Source organism: Rhinoraja longicauda, unplaced genomic scaffold (genome assembly GCF_053455715.1).
Source record: "Rhinoraja longicauda isolate Sanriku21f unplaced genomic scaffold, sRhiLon1.1 Scf000228, whole genome shotgun sequence".
In the NCBI taxonomy this organism is placed as follows: domain Eukaryota; kingdom Metazoa; phylum Chordata; class Chondrichthyes; order Rajiformes; family Arhynchobatidae; genus Rhinoraja; species Rhinoraja longicauda.
The window spans coordinates 16,385-23,825 of NW_027601446.1; the positions used below are offsets into that span (position 1 = coordinate 16,385).

At 51.2% G+C, this 7,441-nt stretch overlaps 1 long non-coding RNA gene across 3 annotated transcripts; it reads right to left on the reverse strand.

Moving 5' to 3' along the window:
• Positions 1 to 728: 728 nt before the first annotated feature.
• On the reverse strand, positions 729 to 6,968 carry LOC144590619 (uncharacterized). Of its 3 annotated transcripts, none has more exons than XR_013546474.1 (3): positions 6,833 to 6,968; positions 2,827 to 2,945; positions 729 to 859 (listed from the first exon to the last, which is right to left on the reverse strand). It is a non-coding gene; the product is annotated as an uncharacterized LOC144590619 (long non-coding RNA). The 3 variants fall into 3 exon arrangements; XR_013546475.1 differs by lacking the exon at positions 6,833 to 6,968 and adding an exon at positions 3,896 to 4,087; XR_013546476.1 differs by lacking the exon at positions 6,833 to 6,968 and adding an exon at positions 3,998 to 4,080.
• Positions 6,969 to 7,441: the final 473 nt, after the last annotated feature.

Consider the following 7,441-nt stretch of genomic DNA (forward strand, 5'->3'; position numbering starts at 1 on the left):
TGCCCACCACCCTTCCATCAAAATTAAAGCTTTGACAAGCAGGGAGAGGGTAGACTTCCTCGACACTACAGTCTTTAAACTACCGTCAGCTGACGACCAAGTCCAAAAACTAGCCACCAAAGTCTTTTTCAAACCCACAGACACCCACACCCTTTTACACACCACGAGCCACCACCCAAAACACACCTTTAGGGGTATTGTCAAGTCACAACTGACACGCTTTCACCGGATATGCACCAGGGAGGAGGACTTTGCCCAGGCCACCACCACCCTTTTCACCGCTCTCAGGCAGAGGGGGTACTGCAGACGTAGATTAAGACACATTAAGGCAGACTTCCTAAAAGGCACGCAAGGACCCAGACCCAGGCCAGGCTTGACACGCAACTTGCCACTAATAACAGGGTACGGTAGCATGGCCGTCCAGGCCCACAAAATAGTCAAGGGCCGCTTTGAACAATTCCAAAGAGGATTTGTCACACTGCAGGGATACAAAGCAATGTCAGCGTTCAAGAGGGCTAAAAACCTGAAGGATATCTTGGTCAGTACTAGCCTCCAAACGAGCTCAGGCTGCGGTCAAAGGCAATGTAGGGCCTGCATTCACTTGACAATAGCCAAAAACATAGAGAACACTGTGACGGGAAAGAGAAAGCAGATAGCACAGAGAATAACCTGCGAGCAAAAGAATGTAGTGTATGCAATTAAATGTAAGCAGTGCCACTTACTGTACATTGGCGAAACAGGCAACAGCCTCAGAGTCAGACTGACAGGACACATCAGCAACATCACGAGGGGAGACCAGTCCGTCCCCATTAGCAGACACTTCCAACAGCACGGGGTCCAGTCCCTTGAGATCATGGGTCTGGAAACAAATGTAAATTGGTCAACCGGGCGTAGGAAGAGGGCAGAGAGGCTATGGATCAAAGCGTTACAGACAAAAGAACCCAATGGCCTGAACCTAGCATAAACTCAAACTTAGGGTGGAACCTGACTGACTCCTAAAAATCGACAGAAGGGCAAGTTAAAAGGCGAACAGATTTGGACAAGGGTGATGAGACCGTGGGCCAGACTAAAGTGGCAGTATATGGCGAAAAGGAATCTCCAGGGGGAGATCATTAAGCGCCAGAGGGCATTTTGGCCTACTGTCCGACAAATCACAACCTAACCTATGCAGTGACACGGGCCTCATCACCCGGGCAAATCAAAATCGCAGGAGTGGCCGGCCACACAAAAGATTCAAAGAGTCAGGAGGGGGAAACCTAATCCACGGGGAAATATGGTATTAAGATACCAACCTAAATAGCGTTGACAAGAATAATTACAGGCACAGACTTATACATCCCTCCAAACAGGCAGGATGCAAACATATGGTGGGACAGGAGAGGGCAGTCACAGCATGAAGGGACATTAATACACAACTAAAGTTACCATCTCTGCAAGCTGGGGATGCTGTTTCAGATAAGATTACAAGGAGAAAGGATTATAATATGATTACAACTCTCAACACTCACCCCAACAAGAATGGCAATACCCCCCACCCTCATCCCAGATCCCCCCAAACAACCCAAAAGACCCTTGACACCTATACCCCTACCTCACAAGGATAGATGATACCCTCCACCCTCACCCCAGAGGGGTTCCCTATGCTCCCTTCCCCACTAATAAACCTAACCCTAACACCAGACTACCCCAAACAGTCCCCAAAAAAACCCTAGGCACCCACCCACAAACCGCAGCAAGTTAGGCGGCACCCTCCATCCTCACGCCAGAGATGGCCCCTGTGCCCACCCCCCAAACCTAACCCTAACAGCGGACTGCACTGGATCACCCCAAACAGTCCCCAAAAGACCCTTGGCACCTACCCTCAACTATTACAACTCTCAACACTCACCCCAACAAGAAGGGCAATACCCCCCCACCCTCATCCCAGATCACCCCAAACAACCCAAAAGACCCTTGACACCTATACCCCTACCTCACAAGGATAGATCATACCCTCCACCCTCACCCCAGAGGGGGTCCCTATGCTCCCTTCCCCACCCATAAACCTAACCCTAACACCAGACTACACCAGACCACCCCAAACAGTCCCCCAAAAAACCCTAGGCACCCACCCTCAAACCGCAGCAAGTTAGGCGGCACCCTCCATCCTCACGCCAGAGATGGCCCCTGTGCCCACCCCCCAAACCTAACCCTAACAGCGGACTGCACTGGATCACCCCAAACAGTCCCAAAAAGACCCTTGGCACCTACCCTCAACTCAACAAGGATAGGCTATAACCCCCACCCCCAGAAACTAACCGTAACATCGGGTTGCATAGGCCCTCCCCAAACAACCCAAAAGACCCCCAAAAGAGGATCTTAAACCTTTGTAAATAGATGATTCAACCTGCATCAGAGGACCCCTTAGACCCAGAGACCCCCCATCACACCTGGAACACAGCTAGCTCCCCCAGAAAAGATGGACTATTGAAGGGAGCGATAGGACCCTTACACACTCACAACACGATGCCCACTCCCACCTCAGCCACAAACCCCCCCCCCCCCCATCACACAATGGCCACAGACCAGGTATGGGTTTGCAAAGCACACTCACTCACAACAAAGATTGCAGAACATGATAATAGACAGGAGGCCAGAGGAATGCAGAAAACATTAACAGCAGATCAAAAAGCAGGAGGCCAGGAACACAACCAAAGAACACAAAGAAGTGGACCGACGAATTGAGACAAAGAATAGGTATGACATCAGCAGTCCCAACCAAAGTGACCGGTCCTAAGACAACACATGGGAGGAATAAACCCAGAAAGGGAGGTACTTTCAACCCACCCTTTATAAACCACACACCGACCAGAAGTAGATCTCTTTCCCTGATGAAGCTACAGCGATAGCGAAACTGGAAAAGTCGTTGCCCAGTCGGGAAGAGTTCGGCAAGCGGTCCCCGCAAGCTGGAAAGAAAACCAAAGACTTGGTGAGCACCTTGGTGTTAACCTTACGCAGCTAGAAATAATTGATGTAAAGAATTGATGTTTATAGTTTACTGCACTAGCATTACAGTACAGTTTATTACAGTATAAGTTTTCTCCACACTGTACTAACCAAACCAGAAATGAGTAATAGCATGCAGATGTTAGGGGGGGCAGAGTTTAACAATGGGAATCTCGACCAGCACAGGAATCAATCGAGACCGAGGGATTCCTTTGCAGTCGCTGTTCGAGTAATTTATAAAATGGCCCAGACTCTACACCATCTGAGGGTTCTGCAAGAGCAGAGCCAACCTCCTAGAGGTATCAGGAGACAGGCGAGGATATTGACACACTTTATAAAACCGGCTAATCCCACCCAGGCAACATTACAAAAATTGGCCTCTAATGCTGACACCTGGGCAGAACAAACACGACAAATTTTGGTTGAACATTACCAAAACAGCTTGTATGATCTGGACAAAGTGTACCTGGAGGGCGAACCGACCAATCGGGTCCAGGAGGCGGTCGCCAAAGCCTTAATTTGGAACAAGAAAAATTTGGGGGATAAATTTAAAATCCGAATTGAGGATTTGAGAGAACGAGTCTTGGGCCTAACCTCAGAGACGGGACTGAGACAGAGAGGCAGCCTGCGGGAGCCCCAGCCCCGCAGGCACACCGCCGCAACTTCCAATGTTGCGGTACACATACCGCAGGCGTTGTTTGCTGTTTCGCAGGAGAGCCGGATCGACCGACCCCAGGCCGAATGGACGACCGCCCGGACGGCGCCCCGACCCGCTCCTGCTCCCCGCAGCCCCGACATTACTCCCCCCACCACCCCGGTGCGCCCACCCATCAGCCCCGAGATCGTAGTGTTGCGGCGGCTGGACCTCCTGGCGCAGGCCGGCTCCCCGCCACTCGACCCCCAGGCCCACCTCCAGTGGGACAGCGCGGTCCGATCAGAGGACTGGACATGTTGCCCGAGCACCGAATCACCCAGCACGTCAGCCCCGATCCACCGGGGCCCCGACACTCACGCCCAGTTGCCCCGTAGACCACGGGTACAGCGGAGACCTTCCCGGGGTGAGACCGAATCGAACGCGCAGCCTGCAGGGCCTCAGCCCGGAAATGACGTCACTGCCCCGTTGCAACAGGCAACCTTGTCCCCCCCGACAGTTCCCTCCCGCCCGACAGTTCCCTCTCCCCCACCGGCTCCTTCCACATCCACACACAGGGTCCCATCACCCAGGGAGAGACCAGCACGCAGGACCTGCACACAACAGCATAGGGTCCCCACGGCCCCGACCACCGACACAGTGAGGGACTCACAGGACGACTTCCAGCAGCACACACAGGGTGGTCCGGTAAATAACAGGCAGAGACAGGCTGAAGTAACTAGGCATCCCAATTCAAAACAGAAGAATGTAACCTGGAAACTCCAGCCCAGTAAGCCCGTTTTAATAATTGGAGATTCCAACATTTCTAGGATCCCAAAATGCCCCAACGACAACACACAATTGGACAGCTATCCAGGAGCCAAATTTATACATGGCACTGCCATCCTCGAGAAATTAGGGGAATGCCCAGAAACTCAGAAAGTGGTTCTTTCAATGGGCATCAATAATCGGACACAAAGACCACTGACGGCCATCAAACAACTCCAAGCACTAGTAAAGATGGCCAGTCGTAAATTCCCTAATGCTAGCATATGGGTCCCGGTCATCAACTTCAGCCAGTCTCTCCCAGCACCAGAGCAGGCAACACTCAGGCAGCTCAACGACCACATACAGACCAAGAGGCACATACCCGCTCTCCCTCCCGGCCAGTTCAGAGTAGGCCCAGATCACATTCACTGGACAGAGAACACGGCCCGAGCCATGATCCGAGAGTGGATGAAGTCTTTAAACTAATGGGGACACCATGCCAAGAGAGGCAGGGCCTACAATTAGGTAAAACCATCATCAACCTTTCCCAGACATTCACCCTCACCAAAATCCAAGAGAGAGTATTGAACAGGGGCCTCACCTTCGTCCCTACTCCAAAATCGCACAAAGAACAAGTACAGGGGGACCTGTTTAGATTCTATCGAGCCATCATGTTAATACACCACTTTTGTGACGTGGAGTCGGGGGAAAGATTACCCTTCACCCCACGCACAGGATGGACCCCAGATGAGGACCAGGTCCCTAGAGAGATCACAGAATTCATGACAGAAACAGCATCTGCCATCAGGGACATGCCCATGACAAAGGATAGGCCCAATCTCACTAGAAAAGAGAGGGAGGCCATGGCAGAACTGAGGGACAACAATGAGATAGTGATCAAACCAGCAGACAAGGGGAGCAGTATCGTCATCATGGACAGACAACAGTACCTGTTCGAGGCGCACAGACAACTGAACAAGGTAGAACACTACACCAAGTTAGATGAGCCTATATATAGAGAAACACAAGAGGAAATAGGGGAAATCTTGGAGGAGCTTAGGACGTCAGGATACATCCGACAGAAACAAGTAGAATACCTAACAGGAGCACAACCCAGGGCGAGGAAATTCTACATGCTCCCAAAGATACACAAAAACCCAGACACGTGGACGGTGCCTGGAGAAATACCTCCAGGTAGGCCCATTGTGTCAGACTGCAGTAGCGAATCCTACGGGGTAGCAGAATACATTGACCACTATCTCAATCCACTGGCACAGCAACACCCCAGCTACATTAAAGACACCTACCACTTCACTCGAATAGTCAACTCCCTTAGCATACCACCCGATGCGATACTCTTTACCATGGATGTGGAAAGCCTGTACACAAACATAGAGACAGACAGGGGGATAGAGGCGGTTAAAAACACCCTGCAGAGAAATCCTGACCTGGAGAGACCAGACGAGGCCTTAGTCAAATTACTTTACCTGGGATTGACAAAGAACGATTTTGAATTTAACGGGGAGTTCTACCTACAAGTTAAAGGGACGGCAATGGGGAAGAAGTTCGCCCCGGCTTATGCCAACATATACATGGCAGAGTGGGAAGAGACGGCCTTCCTGAAATGCCCCAAGCGCCCCATGTGCTACTACAGGTTCTTAGATGACATCTGGGGAGTGTGGACACACTCAGAAGGGGAGTTAGAGGGGTTCATCGACATACTTAATGCCCACCACCCTTCCATCAAAATTAAAGCTTTGACAAGCAGGGAGAGGGTAGACTTCCTCGACACTACAGTCTTTAAACTACCGTCAGCTGACGACCAAGTCCAAAAACTAGCCACCAAAGTCTTTTTCAAACCCACAGACACCCACACCCTTTTACACACCACGAGCCACCACCCAAAACACACCTTTAGGGGTATTGTCAAGTCACAACTGACACGCTTTCACCGGATATGCACCAGGGAGGAGGACTTTGCCCAGGCCACCACCACCCTTTTCACCGCTCTCAGGCAGAGGGGGTACTGCAGACGTAGATTAAGACACATTAAGGCAGACTTCCTAAAAGGCACGCAAGGGCCCAGACCCAGGCCAGGCTTGACACGCAACTTGCCACTAATAACAGGGTACGGTAGCATGGCCGTCCAGGCCCACAAAATAGTCAAGGGCCGCTTTGAACAATTCCAAAGAGGATTTGTCACACTGCAGGGATACAAAGCAATGTCAGCGTTCAAGAGGGCTAAAAACCTGAAGGATATCTTGGTCAGTACTAGCCTCCAAACGAGCTCAGGCTGCGGTCAAAGGCAATGTAGGGCCTGCATTCACTTGACAATAGCCAAAAACATAGAGAACACTGTGACGGGAAAGAGAAAGCAGATAGCACAGAGAATAACCTGCGAGCAAAAGAATGTAGTGTATGCAATTAAATGTAAGCAGTGCCACTTACTGTACATTGGCGAAACAGGCAACAGCCTCAGAGTCAGACTGACAGGACACATCAGCAACATCACGAGGGGAGACCAGTCCGTCCCCATTAGCAGACACTTCCAACAGCACGGGGTCCAGTCCCTTGAGATCATGGGTCTGGAAACAAATGTAAATTGGTCAACCGGGCGTAGGAAGAGGGCAGAGAGGCTATGGATCAAAGCGTTACAGACAAAAGAACCCAATGGCCTGAACCTAGCATAAACTCAAACTTAGGGTGGAACCTGACTGACTCCTAAAAATCGACAGAAGGGCAAGTTAAAAGGCGAACAGATTTGGACAAGGGTGATGAGACCGTGGGCCAGACTAAAGTGGCAGTATATGGCGAAAAGGAATCTCCAGGGGGAGATCATTAAGCGCCAGAGGGCATTTTGGCCTACTGTCCGACAAATCACAACCTAACCCTAACCCTAACCCTAACCCTAACCCTAACCGGACAAGACCGGACAAGACCAGACAAGACCGGACAAGACCGGACAAGACCCAGACAAGACCGGACAAGACCGGACAAGACCCAGACAAGACCGGACAAGACCGGACAAGGCCCGGACAAGACCGGACAAGGCCCGGA